General features: G+C 44.2%; 2 non-coding genes across 2 annotated transcripts; both read right to left on the bottom strand.

Annotated features, from left to right (window-relative positions):
• Positions 1-18687: 18687 nt before the first annotated feature.
• TRNAP-UGG lies at positions 18688-18762 on the bottom strand. Its single transcript has one exon. It is a non-coding gene; the product is annotated as a tRNA-Pro (tRNA).
• A 185-nt stretch (positions 18763-18947) lies between these two features.
• On the bottom strand, positions 18948-19021 carry TRNAF-GAA. Its single transcript has one exon. It is a non-coding gene; the product is annotated as a tRNA-Phe (tRNA).
• Positions 19022-20299: the final 1278 nt, after the last annotated feature.

Here is a 20299-nt window from a genome sequence, read left to right as displayed (position 1 = left end):
GCATAGAATTAACAAGTTATCATCCAACATACATGATAAAAACCCCCAAGGTTCACCAACACCCGGTGGCCTTGGGGGTCTAGTGTCATCATCCCACAACAAGCAATACAAACAAACAAAACATGAAACAAAAAGCATAAATAACACTCCCTAGATGAAATGGTGAAAGAGGAGGTGAAGAATGTGCCGAATGACGCTTTCCCCGCCAAAGGAGTGCCAAATGGCGCTTCCTCTAGGCTGTGGGTCTCCATTCTTCAAATCGTGGTAGATCTCCCTTGAATGATGTTGCCTTCTTGCCTTGAGAATCTTGGACCTTGGGCTTGGATGATCTTCTAGCTTCCTTGCCCTACTTCTCCTCCCCAAGGTCGCCCAAAAACTCCCAAGTGCTCTCCCAAAAGTCGGCCAAGAAAAGGTCCGAGCCAAAAAAGTCCCCTTTTACGCCCTAAAAGTTGAGTATTTATACCCCCGAGGCATCTAGGTCAGTATGGGGATCGTATAGCACCCAAAAACCCTAGATTCGCGATCCATACGAGGGTGTGCATATGGCCCCCATCTTGGGTAGTATGGAAATCTGGGCGAGACACTCCAAAATCAATCTGCTTTCCCACGAGTGTATCTCAGCCCCCATCTTGGGTAGTATGGGGGTAGTATGAAATTCTTGTTTTCTTCTCTTTTCGCCCAAATGATATCTTCTTGTTCTCCATGGCTTCCTTATGCCCTATAAAGCAAATAATAGACGATTAAGCGCAAAATGGGCATCAAACCTCACAAAATACATGCAAAGTGAATACGATATATGCATGAAAACATCTACATTTAGACACTTATCAAATATCCCCACACTTAGCGTTGCTTGTCCCCAAAGCAAACAACTCATGAAAAAAACAAAGAGACGAGAGTGGCTAAATGCATTACCTTTGGCATCAAGTAAATATAAGACTCCAAAAGCAATGGACAATGATACATAGATGTTGAGTCATAGTCAATAAAGCATAATAAAAAAATGCATTACCTCTGTACATGCTGTCGTGTAAGTGAATCTTATATCTCATATGCCCTGATCCGGGTCTAGCCTACGGACTTCAATCGAGTACAGACTCTAGATGCTAATCACTCCACTTACAAAAGAATACTAAGTCTTAAACTACTAAGTGCTACTTCAATGGCCAAGTAAGATCCTTCTAATTCTATAGCTTGAAACTAAATCCACTTTCTACTCAAAAACCTTTGGTAGGTACTCAAAAAGATCACTAGGTTTTATTTTCACTTCATCATTCATTTCAATTTTTATTTTTTATTTTTTATTTTCGAGTCCGACTAACGTAGACCGCAAGAAAATCATTTTTTGAAATCTTTACGGAGGGTGCACATGTCTGGTTAGGCACAAGAGCCACCCTAACTACTCGATTACGAGTCCACATAGACGCATTCATGCTTCAATAGCGAGAGGAATACTGACATAGACTCATTTTTTTTTTCACATTCACCCTAGATCACATCTTCAGAGTACTCTACATGACACAAAACTAGGATTAGCTCAACAAGACTTAGAAGTTATTAAGGGTCCATTGAAGGAAAGAACTTAGTGTTCTAAGGCCAAGTACTCAAAGTAGTGTGTTACGCATACGAGAGAGTTAGAGAGTAGTCACATTGGCTATTCCCAGGGGCATCGACAAAAAAATTCAGTGCACATGACAATACTAGGGGTAAAAGCAGGGACTCAATAAAGCATAGAAACAAGTAACTCACATCAATCATTAATCCAAGCTAAAAGAATCTTACAAGAATGAACAAAGCCATCATAGGTAACACTAGCATGTAGCAAATGATCCTAATGCATGAAATGCACCCATCCCCACACTTAGTGTTGTACATTGCCCTCAATGTACACTAATAAAGGAGGGTGAAAACGAACTCCCCGGTGAAAATAATAAAGGAGGGTGAAAACGAACTCCCCGGTTCAACTTGTGCTCGTCATGAGGTAGGACGTGAGAAAAATGTGTGGTGAGCAATACATGTCTTGTCCGACCTTCATTAAAACCAGGAAAGCTCACCAAATTCCCTTAATGCCCTGCGAGGGCAAAAAGGGGGCATCATCATTCCACAAAGATTTGAAAAATACAAGCATAAAGGGGAAAAACTAGAGAGTAGTCAATAAAAAAACACAAAGATGAAAAATAAAAAAAAGAGTTTGACAAACACAAGTCGGTAGGGGTAAGAACCATGCCAACTCATCAAAAACACAAAAAAATACAAAAACAAAAGTAAATTAAGTAAATGATAGGTGTCCATGCTCATTCTTGTCCTTAGAATTAATTCTCTCATCACAAAATGACATCTTGTTCCATGTAGTCACCCCCTGTGGTGTAAATATCACTCCATGGTTTGCTTGCCAATTTCTTCATCCCCAAAATTCCTACAAACCATGAAAAAAACCCAATCAAGCATAGAGGAATCCAATATGATTAAAAAAATATAGTGTAAGAGATGAAGAAACAATGAAAAATATGAAGGATAGTGTCCATACGGCCGTATGGGTACTGTTCATTTAGACAGAACCTCCCCAAAAACATGAAAATCGAAAAATTTTGTACATAAATTCAAGGGAGACTTCATCCATAACAATCACACCATCCAAAACCAAGCAAAAATGCTAAAGAAATTCCACACAAAAAGCTCCAAGAATGCCCAAGAAATGAATGAGATAAAAACTAGGGCATAGAAAAAAAGCATACCGACGAAATCTTGAGAAAAACAAGCTTTAAACTCGAGGAAAAACTACTAGATCGATGTCTCAAATGGATGAGGAGAAGATTTAGGAGGAAAAAAATGAGGAGATTTGGCCTAGAAATGAGTGAGAAAGAAGAGAAAAATCGGTGGAGAAAGAGAGAAAAAGAAGAGAATGGAAGAAAGAGAGAGAGAGATTATATGGGGGGCCCGACTCCATCATCGCCCCCATACGGCCCAGATATGGAGGCTGTATGGAGCCAAATGGCCCTCTCGGCCGAGGGCATCCCGTAATAGACGAGCCCTGTATAGGGGGCCATATGGGGGCCGTCTGCGACGGCACGAGCCCTCGTGTCGTCTCAGACGGCCACCATACGGCCCAGTAAGGTCGTATACCCATTAAAACCAATAAAAACTTCAAAAACCTGCCACAAATGATGAAAAAAATGATAAAGCAAGCTCAAAGACTCCTCCAAAAATTAGTGAATTGAATAAAACGACGATCTAGTGCATGAATTAACACCTAAATATGAGTTTCTCAAGAAGTTGAACAAACATACCACAATTTAAACGATGAGAGCACTACGCCAAGTGTGTGAGCATGGACTTATTCAAAAAGTAAAAACAAGACTAAGAAATATGAAAAATTTGAAATGAACTAGGAACTAAAAATACGAAAAAATGCAAGCAAAGACCACCGAACACTTGGGTTGCCTCCCAAGAAGCGCTTTGTTTAACGTCACGAGCCCCGACGTACCTCATTCCTTACCTCTTGGGGGCTCAAAGAGCTTGAAACCACCCCCGGTTTCCCTTGAAGTGTTGTTATTAAAGTAAAATTTTAATCGTTGCCCATTGACCTTAAAAGTGCCGTTTTCCGGGTGGGTTACCTCAACCGCTCCATGTGGGAAGACTTGAGTAACCGTGTATGGACCTGACCAATGCGATCTTAGTTTCCCCGGAAATAATTTCAGCCTGGAGTTGAACAGTAGGACTTGATCGCCTTCATGAAACTGCTTAGGATGCTTGATGCGCCTGTCATGGTACTCTTTGACTTTTCCTTTATAGAGCTTTGAACTCTCATAGGCCGTGGAGCGTCACTCATCAAGTTCATTCAGTTGGAGCTTTCTCTTGCACCCTTCAAGAGAAGGATCAAGATTCAGAAACTTAATAGCCCAATATGCTTTAAGCTCGAGCTCAACTGTTAAATGGCAAGCTTTTCCATAGACTAGTCTATATGGAGTGATTCCAATAGGAGTCTTGTAGGCTGTTCTGTATGCCCAGAGAGCGTCATCGAGATGTTCTGCCCAATCTCTTCGGTTCTGAGATACAGTCTTCTCCAAGATTCGCTTTAAGTCCCTGTTGGACACTTCGACTTGCCCGCTAGTTTGTGGGTGGTAAGCTATTGCCATTTAATGGGAGACCCCATAGCGCTTCAATATCTTTGCGAATTGGGCATTACAAAAGTGAGTGCATCTGTCACTAATGATAGCCTGTGGTGCGCCGAACCTAGAGAATAATTTCTTCAAAAACTTCACCACCACCCTCGCATCATTTGTTTGCAATGCTTGAGCCTCCACCCATTTAGACACATAATCGACTGCCACGAGTATGAACTTGCATCCATGGGAGCTCGGAAAAGGTCCCATAAAATCAATCCCCCACACATCAAAAACTTCACAGGCTTGGTTCCAATTTTGGGGCATCTCGTCCCGGCGAGATATGTTACCGACCCGCTGACATCTATCACAAGCTTGAATGAATTTTTGAGTGTCCTGGAACACCGATGGCCAATAGAAACCTGCATCAAGAATTTTCTTTGTTATTCTATTCGCATCATAATGGCCACCAGTGGGTCCTGAGTGGCAATGCCTGAAGATGCTTAGACCCTCTGCCCTAGAAACACATCTTCGAGCCACCTGATCTGAACAAACCCTGAATAGGTATGGATCTTCCCAGATGTAGTGCTTGAGATCAGAAAAGAATTTCTTTCTTTGTTGATATGTAAACCATTTCGGGATGACCCCACCAACCAAGTAATTAGCAAAATCAGCAAACCAGGATGGTTCTTTCTCTTCTACTACCTGGATATTATACAGGTATTCTTCAGGGAATGCGTCATTAATGTCCTTGTCTTTCATAGTTTCTGTGCTAGAACCCTCCAAACGGGATAAATGATCAGCTGCAAGATTCTCTTAACCCCGCTTATCCTTAATCTCCAGGTCAAATTCTTGAAGCAGCAAGACCCACCTTATCAAACGTGGTTTGGCATCTGATTTGCTAAGCAAGTACCTCAAAGCTGAATGATCGGTGTACACCACCACTTTAGAAAGAACCAAATATGACCGGAACTTATCAAAGGCAAATACCACGGCAAGTAGCTCCTTTTCAGTCGTAGTGAAATTCGCTTGGGCTACCGTTAGAGTCTTACTTGCATAGTAAATGGGGTGGAAATGTTTGTCCCTTCGCTGACCAAGCACTGCCCCAACTGCAAAGTCACTTGCATCACACATCAATTCGAATGGGGAGTCCTAATCTGGAGCTACCATAATCGGCGCTTGAATTAGTTTCTCTTTGAGTGCCATGAAGGATGTCATACAGTCATTATCGAACTCGAATGGGACATCCTTTTCCAATAACCTTGTTAGGGGTCTAGTAATTTTAGAAAAATCCTTGATGAATCTTCTATAGAACCCGGCATGTCCCAAAAAACTTCTTATGGCCTTCACAGAATTTGGAGGTGGTAATTTTTTGATGGTGGAAATCTTTGCCTTGTCAACCTCAATTCCATCTTTCGAAATTTTGTGCCCCAAGACTATCCCCTCTTGGACCATGAAATGGCATTTCTCCCAACTTAGCACAAGATTGGTCTCTTCACATCGAATGAGGACCCGCTCAAGGTTCTTGAGGCACACATCGAATGAATCACCAAAGACAGAAAAATCATCCATAAACACCTCCAAAAAATCTTCTACCAAGTCTTCAAAAATGGCTGTCATGCATCTCTGAAAGGTGGTCGGGGCGTTACATAGCCCGAAAGGCATGCGGCGATAAGCAAATGTGCCATACGGACAAGTGAACGTAGTCTTCTCCTGATCTTCGGGGGCGATGGGAATTTGGAAGTAACCAGAAAACCCATCCAAAAAACAATAGTAGGCATGCCCAGCTAACCGCTCCAGCATTTGGTCAATGAATGGTAGGGGAAAATGATCTTTTCGGGTGGCATCATTCAATTTTCTATAGTCAATGCATACTCTCCACCCGGTTGTTGTACGAGTTGGGATTAACTCATTTTTCTCATTGGTAATTACGGTCATTCCCCCTTTCTTTGGGACCACTTGTACAGGGTTAACCCACTCACTGTCTGATATCGGGTAGATAATGCCCGCATCGAGAAGCTTGATGATTTCTGCCCGGACCACCTCTTTCATATTTGGATTAAGTCTATGTTGTGGCAAGGCTTTGGGTTTGTGATCGTCCGTCATTACAATTTTATGAGTGCAAACAGATGGATTTATCCCTCTTATGTCAGCAATCTTCCAAGCAATTGCTCTCTTGTGCTTCTTTAGTACATCCACCAAACCATTCTTCTGCTCAACTTTTAGGTTTGAAGAGATGATGACTAGAAGTTGTGTACCTTCACCCAAGAAGGCGTACTCCAAGTGTTCAGGTAGTGTTTTCAGCTCCAAATCTGGTGGTTCCTCAGTTGACGGCATCAACCCTCTGTTCCAAAGCCCATCACCCTATTCGGATCTTACCTCTTCTACAGACCCAGTACTCTCATCAGAACTGATGTCTGTACCATGAACACTAAGCTCATAACATTCGGTATTATTTTCTAGACCTTCATGCTGCCCAAACTGTTGCCCCAAATTGCAGTCCTGTACCCTTGCTGACACTTGGCCCATTTCAGCACGGTTCTCCAAGGTGGGATTCATGGTGGCAAACTGTCGGTCCTCGGTAGTCCAAACAAATTGTTCAATTTGTGATATGCTTCCTTCTCTCACTGATGGTGTTAAACTTTTCATAAAGGTCTCGAACACTGTGTGCCAACTGCAACCATCAAAAGATATGCTAGAATCCCTAGATAGCATCGGAGTATATAAATGGTTGTCTCGGGGAAGCGGAACATGTTGCTGGGTCTGCAAATTAATCCAACCATCAATTCTGTGTACGCAGCCTTCCAACTTGATGTTCAGATTAGCCATGATGTACGAACGAGACGGACGTGTCATGCACCGTACCTCGCAAAACCAAGAACGATGATAGAATGCTAAGATCAATGGAAAAGAAAAATAACAATAAAAAAAAGAGAATGAGTAAAGAATGCAATGGCTAGAGTAATATTCTAAAAGTTTCCTAGAATTCCTTAAGGTCCCCGACAACGGCGCCAAAAACTTGATTGCTTCCCAGCAAGTGTACGGGATCGCCAAGTAATACCTCATGTGAAGAAACGAGGATCGTATTCCACGGGGCTAAGGATCTCCTATTACTCCTTCTCGAGCTATTATCTAGCCTAAGAACTCAAGTGATGGGTTTTACTCTACTAAAAGTAATTAAAAACTAAAACAAGATTATGACCAAATTAGAGAGAAGAAGCAATAAGCAAAGCAAGAAAAATCAATGAGGTGCAAAAGGCCTATGGATGAGGATCCCCTTGAGGGGTTATCATGCAACATGGATGATGATCTAAAAGATGCAAGTGTAAAAATGGACCATGAGATTCCAAGATTAGAACAACCCCAATTTCTCGCGATTGAAATCCCTAATCCCATACAGAACATAGATAGGAATTTCTTCCAAATCTACATTCCCTACGATTGCATTAAGTTCGAGGAAATCTCACTTAGGAATAAACCTACTCTTCTTTGGATTAAACCTACATGGAGGGCTACCAAACACCCAATTTCTTGGCGTGATGATACAAGTATCCCCTTCTAATCCATTCATGATCTAATACATGCGAGCAAGTCACATCTACATGCATCACTCATAAAAGAGCCACGGATTTCTCCTTAGTGTAGCACTTAGCATGAAAACAATGGATTAGATCTCAAAAATTACCCAAGCATAGAATTAAGAAGTTATCATCCAACATACATGATAAAACCCCCCCAAGGTTCACCAACACCCGGTGGCCTTGGGGGTCTAGTGTATCATCATCCCACAACAAGCAATACAAACAAACAAAAACATGAAACAAAAAGCATAAATGACACTTCCTAGATGAAATGGTGAAGGAGGAGGTGAAGAATGTGCCGAATGACGCTTTCCCCGCCAAAGAAGTGCCAAATGACGCTTCCTCTAGCCGTTGGGTCTCCATTCTTCAAATCGTGGTAGATCTCCCTTGAATGATGTTGCCTTCTTGCCTTGAGAATCTTGGACCTTGGGCTTGGGATGATCTTCTAGCTTCCTTGCCCTACTTCTCCTCCCCAAAGGTCGCCCAAAAACTCCCAAGTGCTCTCCCAAAGTCGGCCAAGAAAAGGTCCGACCAAAAAGTCCCCTTTTACGCCCTAAAAGTTGGTATTTATACCCCCAGAGGCATACTGGGTCATATGGGGGTCGTATGGGGATCGTATAGCACCCAAAAACCCTAGATTCACGATCCATACGGGGTGTGCATACGACCCCATCTTGGGTAGTATGGAAATCTGGGCGAGACACTCCAAATCAATCTGTGCCTCTACGATGTATCACAGGGCCCCATCTTGGGTAGTATGGGGGTAGTATAAAATTCTGTTTTTCTTCTCTTTTTCGCCCAAATGATATCTTCTTGTTCTCCATGGCTTCCTTATGCCCTATAAAAGCAAATAATAGAGCGATTAAGCGCAAAACTGGGCATCAAACCTCACAAAATACATGCAAAGTGAATACTATATATGCATGAAAACATCTACATTTAGACACTTATCAATAAGGTTGGGTGCAACGAGCCAGACAGAAAAGTTTCATCATCCATATCAGATTAAGCAACTAGAATCTCATACTTATATTCTTAAGTCAGAGGATCGGACAAAGACTGAAATTTATTTAACAGTTGTTCCAGGGAAGCGGGCAAGTGCTGAATCAACGCAGAAAAGAATTAAGCTGAAGACCAAACTGAAGAAAAGAGTTTGTTTTAAAGGATTCCAGTAAATCACCATATGGGAAGAAAAATCCGGTAAGAGTGTGAGTGATGATTCCGCATCTCGAAAAGCACCCTCAAGTTTGACACCAACCTCGTCTTATATACGCAAATTCTGCCGTCTGCAGGTCACGCGAAAGCAAGGCAACCTCCTCGCAAAGGAGACGCTCATTTCGACCCAACTACTCTCACCCTGTCGAGGCCCGAGTAAGGGTTTTGGTGTGGAAGGAACTTTTTAAGCGTAGAGTCTTCTTATTCCCGTCTGCCGCGCGCACCTCTGAATGAATGTCGTAAGTGAAAGGTGTTGTTAACATCAAGTTCTTTGATTTGCCAGCCTTGGCCTAGAGCAATGGAGAGGACTGTTCGTATAGTAGTTGGTTTGGTTTGACAACCGGCTCATAAACATGCCATTAAACGCTAAGAAAACAGCCTTCTCGTGAAAGTCCCCCAGTGGATTAATTGTTGTTTGTTTTGTGATCTTGCCGATGAAAGCCTAAGGGAAGGATTTCAGTTCTCTTGTCAAGGAAAGAAAGACTAAGTAAAGGCAGACAACGAGGCGAAGATAGCAGACTTGCCTCGAGACAGGAAGATAGCATAGGGACATTGCTCCGGACTAGTTAAGTAGTTGAGCCCGGCTCCTCCGCTTGGCGAGCTCCTCTTTGCTCCTAGTAGACTACTAGACATATTGTCTACTCTGCTTTTATGTATGGAAGAGCTAAGTCCAACAAGAGGGGCTCTCCAAAGTCAATTGTCAAGCTTTCGAACTCGCCTTGAAGTTTTTGAATGATTGCAAGGCTAGCAACAAGCAGGCTCGCTTATGATCTGCTGAAATAGTACATTACATAAGGTTTTTAAAATTAATCCCTCACATTCATGAAGCAGATGGCTTTCTGCAAGCAGGAAAACTACCTTTTTGACGATCTACAGGTTGTAGCTTGACCCCGGTCTCGGGACTTCCCAAGTCACTGAGTCTTTGATAAAGTTTTAAACAAAAGGAGTCAACCCTATCCAATATATATTTTCCAAAGGCTTATAGTTATAGTTAGTCAGACAGGTGTCAGTACCAAATCCTTAATCAATAGTGGACTACTAGTTAACGCACTACTAAAGCAGAGTAGCCAACATGCGCACATCATGATTTGCCAGAGGAGCTCAGAGCTCAGCGAATGGAAGAAGCAGGCAGGGGATAGATAGAATTTGGTAGGGAAAAGTGCTTTGTTGGACTTGTTTCCAGGTGAGATCAAAGATCTTTCAACGCGTTGATTTCCTACTAAAGAAACTGGGCTTCTATCAGGAGTTTTTGTCGATCGATGTGAAAGGTCGAAAAACTCTAACTCTCGCTTTATGCTTGAGAAAGAGCCTTCCCGGCGATCTGCTTCATGAATTGAAGGGAGGAACCAAGGAAAAACAACTAAATACCGGGAATTCTAAGAGAATGATCCCCAAAGGTCAATATCTGGCATTGAGCCCGCCTATCAATCATAAGTATGAGTTGGGAGAGCGAGATAGAGACAAATACCCAATGGACGGTGAAAAAAAGCTTTCCTGCACGCAGGAACCTTCCTTCTGTCTTGCAGCCTTGATGCTCAGTTCTATTCTCCCGCACACCCGCTCTTGCAAGGCTAGCCGGGAGGGAGGTGCTTTTTCGGGTTTGGTTTGCCTAGATAGGGAAGTGCGCTTGCAGTGCTTCTAGTAACGATTTTTGAAGTGCAATATCTTTCTGTTCCAGGGGTATGATTGCTTCTTTCTTCGGCTTAAAAGCTAGAGCTTGTGGTTCGTTATCCATACCTGTTTTAGAGCGATATAACCTCGTTGTCCGCCTCTCAATGTCCGGGTCTTTCCCCTGCCCTCTCTCTCGATGTGGTGCCTTTCACTCTGCTCTGTCAACACTTTATCGCAATGCCGGAAGGTAGGATTTCAGGTCTTTTCCCAAGCTATGAATCTTCATCAATGGCATAGTCAAAAGAAAGAGAGAAATTAATTTTCTCTTTGATGTTCCATCCGCAAACACGACGAAAAAGGTAGCCGAACCACCTCCCTCAAGTGCTAGCGTACAAGAAGGAGCTTTCGGCAGTGAATCGCATGTCGAAATACCAAAATGTTTAATCAAAGAGATTTGTGCTTGGTCTTTCGCCTACCGTGTATGGTGTAACGGCATCTCGTGCCAAGAAAAAAGAAGGGTTGAACCTGGCTCACAAACCAGGAGATCTGGGGGGCTTTTGCCCGCTCATCATCAATCCCATTCTACTACTCTGTTAGTACCAATTCTTACTCTTGTCAGTCTCCGAGGAACATCGAAGACTTGGAACTACATCGATAGACAAAACATTATCCTTCCTCACTACCATCTCGAGAGAAGCAATCGGCTTGGGATGAATGTCATTGGTTCTTTTCCTCTCTTTCTTTGTCCAACTAGCTAGGGATCAAAAGTCAAAATAGATAATAATGAGCATTCTTCTAATGTAAATAGCTCATAAATGACTAGTGAGATTCGAGAAGTCCAGTGATCAACCTACAAAGCAAGATCAGAAGGAACCTATCCCTGCTGGCGAGTAAAACAGGCAAAGGTCAACATGCTAGCTCAATGTATGTTCGTTTTGTGTCATGTCATGGTAATTGGTCATCAAATGCTTCCTTCCATTCCTCGATCAGTGTTTGGGATTGCCTGAAAGAGAGAACCAACTGGGATCAGAATGAGTAGCATTGCTTTCTCCGTTTGGTCCGACTAAGAAATTCAAATAAGATTCCATCGATCGGTGAAGCACATCAACGGAAGTGTGCACGCTAGCGCTCTCCTCTAAGCTTCTAGTTAGCTCATCGAAGAACTGACTCCCCTAAGTGGGACACATGGCTTTGTGAAGATGCGTTGGTTAGGGAGCGAGGGTGAGGTCGTTAGCGGAGTAGACTCTGTGTAGGGGGAAGAACCCACGAGAAGGAAGGATCGAGCGTTAGAATACTAGGATAGTTTTTGGATTACTACAAAGTTTTTATACAACGAAAGGGTACAACCAAAGCATACGACTGAAAGAGCCATTGCTTGATCATCCCCACTGCACAGTCATTCTAAACTGCTAACTAAACCTCACTGCGCTGTCACCTCTAGCTGCTGCCCTTCCTTCATTTGCTAGGTGTGGAATGGAGTCTGTATCAGTCACATGTCCATCCCCAGCAAACCCCCCTCTTGCCCTATCGCTTGCACTTCAACCTGCTACCTCGCACTGACCTTCTTCCGTTGTCTGCCTTCCTTCGTTTAAGACCTCTGGGAGTGAAATAAGCTTTGATCGGAACCGCACTTGACCCCTTCTCGCAGTCACTCTCATCCGCTGTCAATCTCGATCTTGCCACCTTGAGCTGCTAATCCGCTTCTTTGATTGTCACATGGAACTAGAAGCTGACAGCATCCCTTCCATCTCGATCTGCTATTTTCAGGGAGCAATGCGGTGGGTACTGCCCTTTGTTTGTCTCTTTCATGGGGGTAGGTACGGAAGAAGTATATATGTTACCGCCACCTGGATTCATACCACAGGGGAGAAAGGGAAAAGTATGTCGATTGAAGAAGGCAATATATGGATTGAAGCAGTCCATTGACTAAGAAGGTTCGAAAAAGTTTGGCAGTGCTGTACAAGAGTTTGGTTTTCAGAGAAGTCATGCAGATTATTCTGTATTTGTCAGGAAGAGAAAGGAGGGACGGAGGTTCTAGTGGTTATGTTGATGACATTGTCCTTACGGGGGGATGATGTCGAGGGCAATAAAAAAGTTGAAGGCACATACATTGTTGTAAGGCGTTTGAGATCAAGGATCTGGGAACTCTGAAGTACTTCCTAAGAATAGAAGTTTCTTACTAAAAAAGGGGATCTATCTTTCCCAGAGGAAGTATGCTGTTGATCTTTTGAAGGAGACTGGTTTTTGGGGGAGCCAAGCCTGCTGATACCCCGAAGGAAGAAAAATCATCGTCTTTGTTCCGATCAGGGGGAGCTCCTAAATGATCCCGGTATGTATAGAAGATTCGTGGGTAGACTTATCTACTTTACTATCACCAGACCGGATCTTGCATATGCGGTTGGTCTCCTTAGTCAATTTATGCACTCTCCACCTATCCCTCATCTCGAAGCTGTGCAAAGAATTCTGCGGTATCTTAAGTTGTCTCCTGGAAAAGGTATTTGATATACTTCTAATAGACATCTTCTTGTTTCTGCCTATGAAGATGCGGATCGGATTGAGGCCGGCTCACCGACGGATAGGGAGGTCTACGACTGGATACTGCACATTTTTAGGGTGGAAATCTTGTGACGTGTAAGAGTAAAGAAGCAAACAGTTGTCGCACGGTCGAGTGCAGAAGCAGAGTATAGAGCAATGGCTCACACTGCTTGTGAGCTTCAAACCTTACTAAGTGAGCTTGGAGTTGAGGTCTCTCATCCTATGAGAATGTTCTATGATAGTGATAATCAAGCAGCAACTCACATTGCTTCTAATCTGGTTTTCCATGAGCGAAGAAAGCACTTTGAAGTCGCCTTAGGGGCATTTTGTTCGTGAAAAGAGAGCCATGAAAAGAATTTTTTTAATATTTGAAGTATGAAGACCAGTTGGCTGACATCTTTACTAAAAGCTCTTGGGAGATATCATATGCGCCACATTGCATCCAAGCTGGGCATGATAGATATCTATGCGGAAGCTTGAGGGGGAGTGTTTACGAATATTTTTATTTGCCTTTTCTTTCTTCTTCTAGGGCCAGTAGTTCTAGGGATCCTCCCGTCTTCTCAAATGAAGCATCCATTTAGCTGGCCAATAACAAAGAATTGTCCGGGGGTTTTGCTGTTTGAAATGACATGTTGGGCTTTCATTCTTCTAACTTTTATTGAACTTGTCTTATCAAGACATTTCTTGGATGTCTCCTGCAACCCGACAACTGGACTCACCATCGCCGACACATCAAAATGACGAGCTTTATCCTGTATACTTGGCTAGTAAAGACAAATGTGGGTTGAAAGAAAATCAAAGCTTTCTTAATTTAATCGCGAAAGGGTAACACACACCTTCCCACTGTCCTCGGTTTCGGGCTATTGCGTGAAGCTTTGTCTCTGGCGCACTAGGAGCAGAAGTCTATAGTTTAGTGGAAATATGCCCCAGATTAATATCTAGATCGTGATCGAGACTTAGACTACCTCCCTTGGAAAAGAAGATCCTTCAACCTTCCCCACAGCCAGGGATTCTGATTAAGCCGATTCTTCGGCATTTTCATACTTAGGATTTGGGATTGAAAAACCTCCCCCCTGATCAAGTAAATAGGCTTGCCCGACCTTGTTCTTCGTTATCACTCCCTCCTAATAGATTAGATAGGGCAAAAAGGGCTCTTTTTTACCCTACCCCGAAATCTAATTTTAAATTCCTTTGCTTGGAACATTAGCATGGCAAATAATATGAATCATTCCAATGTGTTTCTCTTCTAGCTCCAGCATACCTTTCATCTAAAAAATTTTCTTCTATCTTTTGCCTACTTCCTTGGAGTTGGCAAATAAACACCGTAGAGTCGAGAGTGCTCCAAGATTTCAGTTTGTTGCGCCAGGAGCCTCCTTCTTAAAGAGAAAAAAACCCTCCCTACGGAGAGGTCCCCACCTGAACCAACCTTTTTCCGAGCCTAAATCTTGCGAAGAGAGGAAGTGAAGAGGAGTGCAGTCGACCCGGAGGGATCAAACAGAATCCGTCATTTGAGTCTAATTGAGTCCATAAGAATATATATATATCAGGCTTCCCAGCCGTACTATCCAGTATACGGTATGGAGCGGAAGGTACCCCAAGATATAAGGAAGTCTATATACGGACTGAAACAAGCTTCCCGTCAGTGGTACCTAAAATTCCATGAGGTGAGAATGACCTTTGGGTTTAAGGAAAACAGTGTTGATCAGTGTATATACCTCAAGGTCAGTGGGAGCAAGTTTCTCTTTCTAGTCCTATATGTATGTTGACGACATACTGCTTGCTAGCAGTGATCTGGGGCTGTTGCACGATACGAAGGCATTCCTCATAAGGAACTTTGAGATGAAGGATATGGGTTAAGCCTCATATGTCATTGGCATTGAGATTCACAGAGACATCTCCAGAGGTATCCTCGGACTATATCAAAAGGCCTAAATCCCTAAAGTCTTAGAGAGGTATGGTATACAGCACAGCAAACCCAGTGTGGCACCTGTACAGAAGGGAGACAGGCTCAGTGCTTCGCAGTGCCCGAGGAGCGATATAGAGAAGGATCAGATTGAGGGGCATTCCATATGCTTCTGCTGTTGGAAGCTTGATGTACGCCCGAGACGTGTACACGGCCGGACATTGCCTATGCTGTGGGTTTTACTAGGTAGATACAAAAAGTAACCCAGGCATGGAGCATTGGAAAGCAGTCATGAGATATCTTCAGGGGGACCAGAGACTACATGATCACATAACGGCGATCCGATATACTGGAGATCGTCGGATATTCGGACTCCGATTACGCTGGGTGCCCGGACACCAGGAAATCGACATCAGGATACGTCTTCCTGCTTGCCGGCGGCGCCATTTCGTGAGTCTGGGTCAATCTTGATCCCATTCTCCGGATCACACGGGGCGGGGAAAGAACATGTTTTTGTTTCGGCGAGAGGACCTATTATAGTTTTAAAAAGCCAGGTCTATAGTATAGATGCTTGGCTTGCTTCCCCGACTATAGCCCTACAACTATGAAAAAAAGGCGAGCAGCCCTTAAACAAAAAAAGGCCAAATGAGGGCTGTTATACTTTATACTATACAAAAGCCCTAAACTGAAGTAGGTAGTCCCGAAAGCCTCACAAGATAAAACCCGCTCGACTCGTGCTTCTTTCAAGGGAAGCACTAGGGGAAAGGTCTTTCAATGCCTTAGTTCTTCCCTAAACTGGTGGTTCGCTGACCAGCTGTGAGACTTTTTCTGTAGCAGAAACTGGCAATCATGGACAATGGTCCTGAGGGTCCATGGGGGAGTCGCCTTCTGGAGGAGCATCTGGATTGTAATCTTAGAGTCCCCGCACCTGCCTCAATTGTATGAAAAAACAGATTAGAATCCCGGGCCAAAACCTCTGCTCGGTTGTTGGTAGACTGGGTGATTGGGATCGAATAGCAAGCAAGTACCCAGCCATCATGGTGTCTTATAATAATAAGACCTCCGGCCCCCGCAGGTCCCATTGAGAGGCAGAGCCATCCAAATTTAGCTTGACTCTACCCTGGTCTGGGGGAGCCCATCGAGCATTGGTTCGAGTCCAGCTCGTGACAGGGCCTTGGTCATCTCGATTGGAATAAGAGCAGCCGTCTCGTACAAAGGGGAAGCAGAGACCACGAACAGACCCCCCTTTTTCTCAAGCAATGGCAACAGATACAGAGAAAGCAAGTCCAGAAGCAGGGAGGCAATCAACAGTACGACAAGAAATGGTAGAGCTCCAAAGAGATGTGAGTCAGATCAGAGTACGGAACCGAGTGAGGGACAGACAGCTGAAAAAAACGCTCTAGAGCGCGGAGCTTCAAGATGTGCGCGCTAGCCTTTCGCCGCTTTAGTTGAACCATTGCGCTTGCTTCTCTTATTTTTTTATCCAGTTTTTCTAAGCGAAATCCTTCTTCTTCATGCTGACGACTCTGATTGCTCAGTCGGATAGATTGGATCGGGCACAAAACTCCAATCAATGAATGCTGCTTGCTGACTCGTTCTCCCTCTCTTCCCGAAGCTATCCTTAAACAACAGCGAGATCCTTTGGTCCTCCACCATACACAGAAGGGAGGAAAGAAGAACGCAACCCAAAGAAAAGCTTTTCGTTTTAGCAGGGTGACTGAAGATCCGTGTGGCGACCGAGTCTGTTATCATCGTCTTTGATCCCAGGAACAGAAAGAGTGACCATTCCTTTTGTCGAATCTCAAGAGCAATCTCATTTCGAGAATGAGGAGCAGTCACGATGGAGTAGCCTGTCATGTTTCGAGGTCTCACCTGTGTTGACCACGAAGACGCGGAAACTTTCTCCGAAATCTATGGCTTTCTGTATTGGACGATCTATGACTGGTCCTTCACTCCATTAAAAAAAGAAAAAAAGCCGATTAGGTTGCCACTTGAGAGCTTGCTCTTTCTGGCCTCGAGCTGTCTTGACTTACGTGGCAAGCAAGGGGTTAGAGCCTAGCTTTCAACTCAGACTAGCTTTACCAAGTGCACAACAAGGATAGCGGCCCCCAACAGAGATAAGAGATATTGGTTTGGTGGACAGAGCCTAGGTCGCCAAGCCTAAGCCCCCTTGAAAGAGTGCATAATAGCTCACTGATCAGAGCGCTCTTGCGCCGAAGATGAACAGGGGCTAAGCGATCTGCCGAAGCTGTGGGATGTCAAAAATGCATCGGTAGGGGAGCGTTCCGCCTTAGAGGGAAGCACCCGCGCAAGCAGGTGTGGACGAAGCGGAAGCGAGAATGTCGGCTTGAGTAAGGCAAACATTGGTGAGAATCCAATGCCCCGAAAACCTAAGGTAAGGGTTCCTCCGCAAGGTTCGTCCACGGGGGGTGAGTCAGGGCCTAAGATCAGGCCGAAAGGCGTAGTCGATGGACAACAGGTGAATATTCCTGTACTACCCCTTGTTGGTCCCGAGGGACGGAGGAGGCTAGGTTAGCCGAAAGATGGTTTTTTCGGTTCAAGGACGCAAGGTGACCTTGCTTTTTCAGGGGGGTAGAGGAAATGCCTCGAGCCAATGTCGCGCGTAGGCGCTGAAGTCGCTCGAACGACCTTCAACAATGAGATTTGGAAATCCAATTCTTTCTCCACCGCTTCCTGACGAATGATTGATAGGAAGGGATTGCCTGGGCTTCCCTGCATCCGATCGACTCATACCTCCCAGCCCTGTCTCCAGGATCTCATTCAATAGATCCAACCAATTTCTAGGGTAGATAGAGGAGTTCGTCCCCTGCTTCTTCCTTTGCTCCACAGGCACCAAAGATCAAGAATTCGAGAAAGAAAGATTGTAAGGTGGGTTTAACAGCTTCGAAGGAAAGGTGAACAGCCCCAGTCGGTCATAAAGGAAGGCAGCGCGGAAGCTACCGCTTAACGAAGGCCGACCACTACAGCTCCGCTGTTCTCTTTCGCCTAGCGGTGCATCGGGCCTACTTTCTATCTATGCACCTCTTATTCAGGAAGGTTAACTTACCCTTTCTTTTTCGAGCGCGGAGCCCGCCAGTCCACTCCCAAGCCCAGATCTCCGTCTTCTCTTTCGTGGTCTGAACCTAAATGAAATCCAACCCCTACTGAGACAAAAGGCAGGCCGCCTGTCGGGCTCTTTCCGCAAACTTGCAGCTTCGATTCGAGTGGCATCCAAAGGTTAGGTCATCCGCGTACCGTGCATATCGGCGATTGGTCCCAATTCGGTTCGTAATCCATTTGTTTAGGTATATGTTCGCTAGAAGAGGAGATAGGTTCCATCTCTTTTCGTGCATTTTTTTGTATTCGCGGACTTTCCAAGGCCAGGCTTCGCATCAATGACGGAATCGGTCATCGGCAACTATTCTGAGTCTTTCCGTCATCTTATCCCGCCTGAGAAAGTCCAAAGCATTTCCTCACGCACAGGCCTATGGCCTTAAGCAAAGCCCCTTCATCAAAGTCTGAAATTTCTTGTTCTAGTTTCGTTAGCTGAACTTACTTTGACGGTTGGTTTGGTTGAGTCCTGGGAAGAAAACCTTGCCTATTTGACTACCAGTCAATGAATGATTGATTGATTAGCAAAGCAACGAAAAATGAGTTTTGAGGACAGTCAGGTGTACGTACTTTGTTAAGTTAACGGTCGAGATTTATATTCATTTGTATTAGCTGACTGAACAGAACATCAAGGTGACAGGATTCGAACCTATGGCCCTCTGTACCCAAAACAGATGCGCTGACCAGACTGCGCTACACCTCGTCTCCCCCCCGGAACATATAGATCCACCCGATCTATAAACACTCGAACCGAACTCGCCCACCCCGCTTTGGGCACAGGGACGCGAGAACCACCGCTTTTTGGAAATCTGCCGATCAGCCTCTTTCACTTGAATTTCTTCCTTCATCCGGCTCGCTCTCGGCTACGTGTCCTTTGGACCAAAAGCCCGCTCAGAAGTGGATTCGAACCACTGACACAAGGATTTTCAGTCCTTTGCTCTAACCTGCTGAGCTACCTGAACCACTTTCATCGCCTCCGACCCGAAAACGGAGTTCTGGAAGCATGTGTTAAGCATATGTTTCTTATCCGAAATCTCCTACTCGAATTGGGCTTTGTGATACAAGCTGAGCGACTCAGTAGTCCGTGCTACTGAGCCTTCAGCTTTTCTTATATATGATACCACTTCTTGCAGTTCTGGTAGTCTCTTTCTTCGGTAAGGTAGTCTAGTCTGTCTACCCGCTAGTGTAGTCAAGCAAGTCGGTAAGCCGCTTAGGCTTAGTCAAGTAAGTCAGCCAGTCTCTTCGCTTTGGTAAGTGAGGTAGTCTTTACTGTTAATCCGGTAAGTGGTACGCGATCGATCTCTTCTTCTTCTTCAAAGACATGCCGCTCTTGAGATCAGTTCCATTCTTGCTCCGGATTAGTCATGAGGGTCAACACACCCTTACATAAGAAAGAGATCCGGCAGTCTCAGAGGACTAATACCAAAAAATTTGGTGACATCAATCCAATTCTCATATCAGAAAGAAAGACTTATGACATGGCCAACGAAGCAAGAGTTTGATATCGTTCAGAGATCTCTCAATTCCTTTCCTTTCCACGGAGAAAAAAGCAAGAAGTAGACAAGAAAAAAATAAAAGATTCGAAGATAAGAAAAAAATTTAAATTCATTTCTACCCGGAAAACAAAAAAAGGACTCCCAATCGGCCGCTCTGTCATGGTCTGATTTTTTGTTTCATCAATACTCGATCTATCTACTTATCGTATTTTTGCCCCTGCTCGGTAGTTCCGTAGCAGGTCTCTCTCTTATATATTAATAATGTCTGAAGTCCTCCTTAAAAAAAGAACTTTTCAGTGCCCCTTTGTCCAGAGGGAGGGATCTATTCCCGAATGGCTGACTCACCGATAAAGCTGGCAGGGGGGGCATTTCCTCTGGGAGGGATGAAAGAAGCAGAGATATTAGACTCAGCCCGAGCTTGACTAAGACCAATAAAGTTTAAGTTAAGGCGAGTTTACAGGTTTCATACCTGCATTCGAGAAAAGCAGAGCCAATCGGGAAAGATGGGAACTCCATAATTATTCTTGTATCTATTCCCCAGTCCAGCTGCTGATTGGATGCTTTTTCTGAATGCTCTCCCTTTACAGGTGCATTACTCCTCGGATGAGGAGCCACCAAAGGAGGATCCCTCCCAATGGGTTTTGAGCCTGGCAAAGAATACAAGATGCTCGAGCATCTTTAGAAAAATCACTGCTCCTCGAGCTGATCATGAAATAAAAAACCCGCTCTCTTCGAGGTTCTTAA

Source organism: Dioscorea cayenensis, chromosome 16 (genome assembly GCF_009730915.1).
Source record: "Dioscorea cayenensis subsp. rotundata cultivar TDr96_F1 chromosome 16, TDr96_F1_v2_PseudoChromosome.rev07_lg8_w22 25.fasta, whole genome shotgun sequence".
NCBI classification, from domain to species: domain Eukaryota; kingdom Viridiplantae; phylum Streptophyta; class Magnoliopsida; order Dioscoreales; family Dioscoreaceae; genus Dioscorea; species Dioscorea cayenensis.
This window is presented reverse-complemented; position numbering and strand designations above follow the sequence as displayed.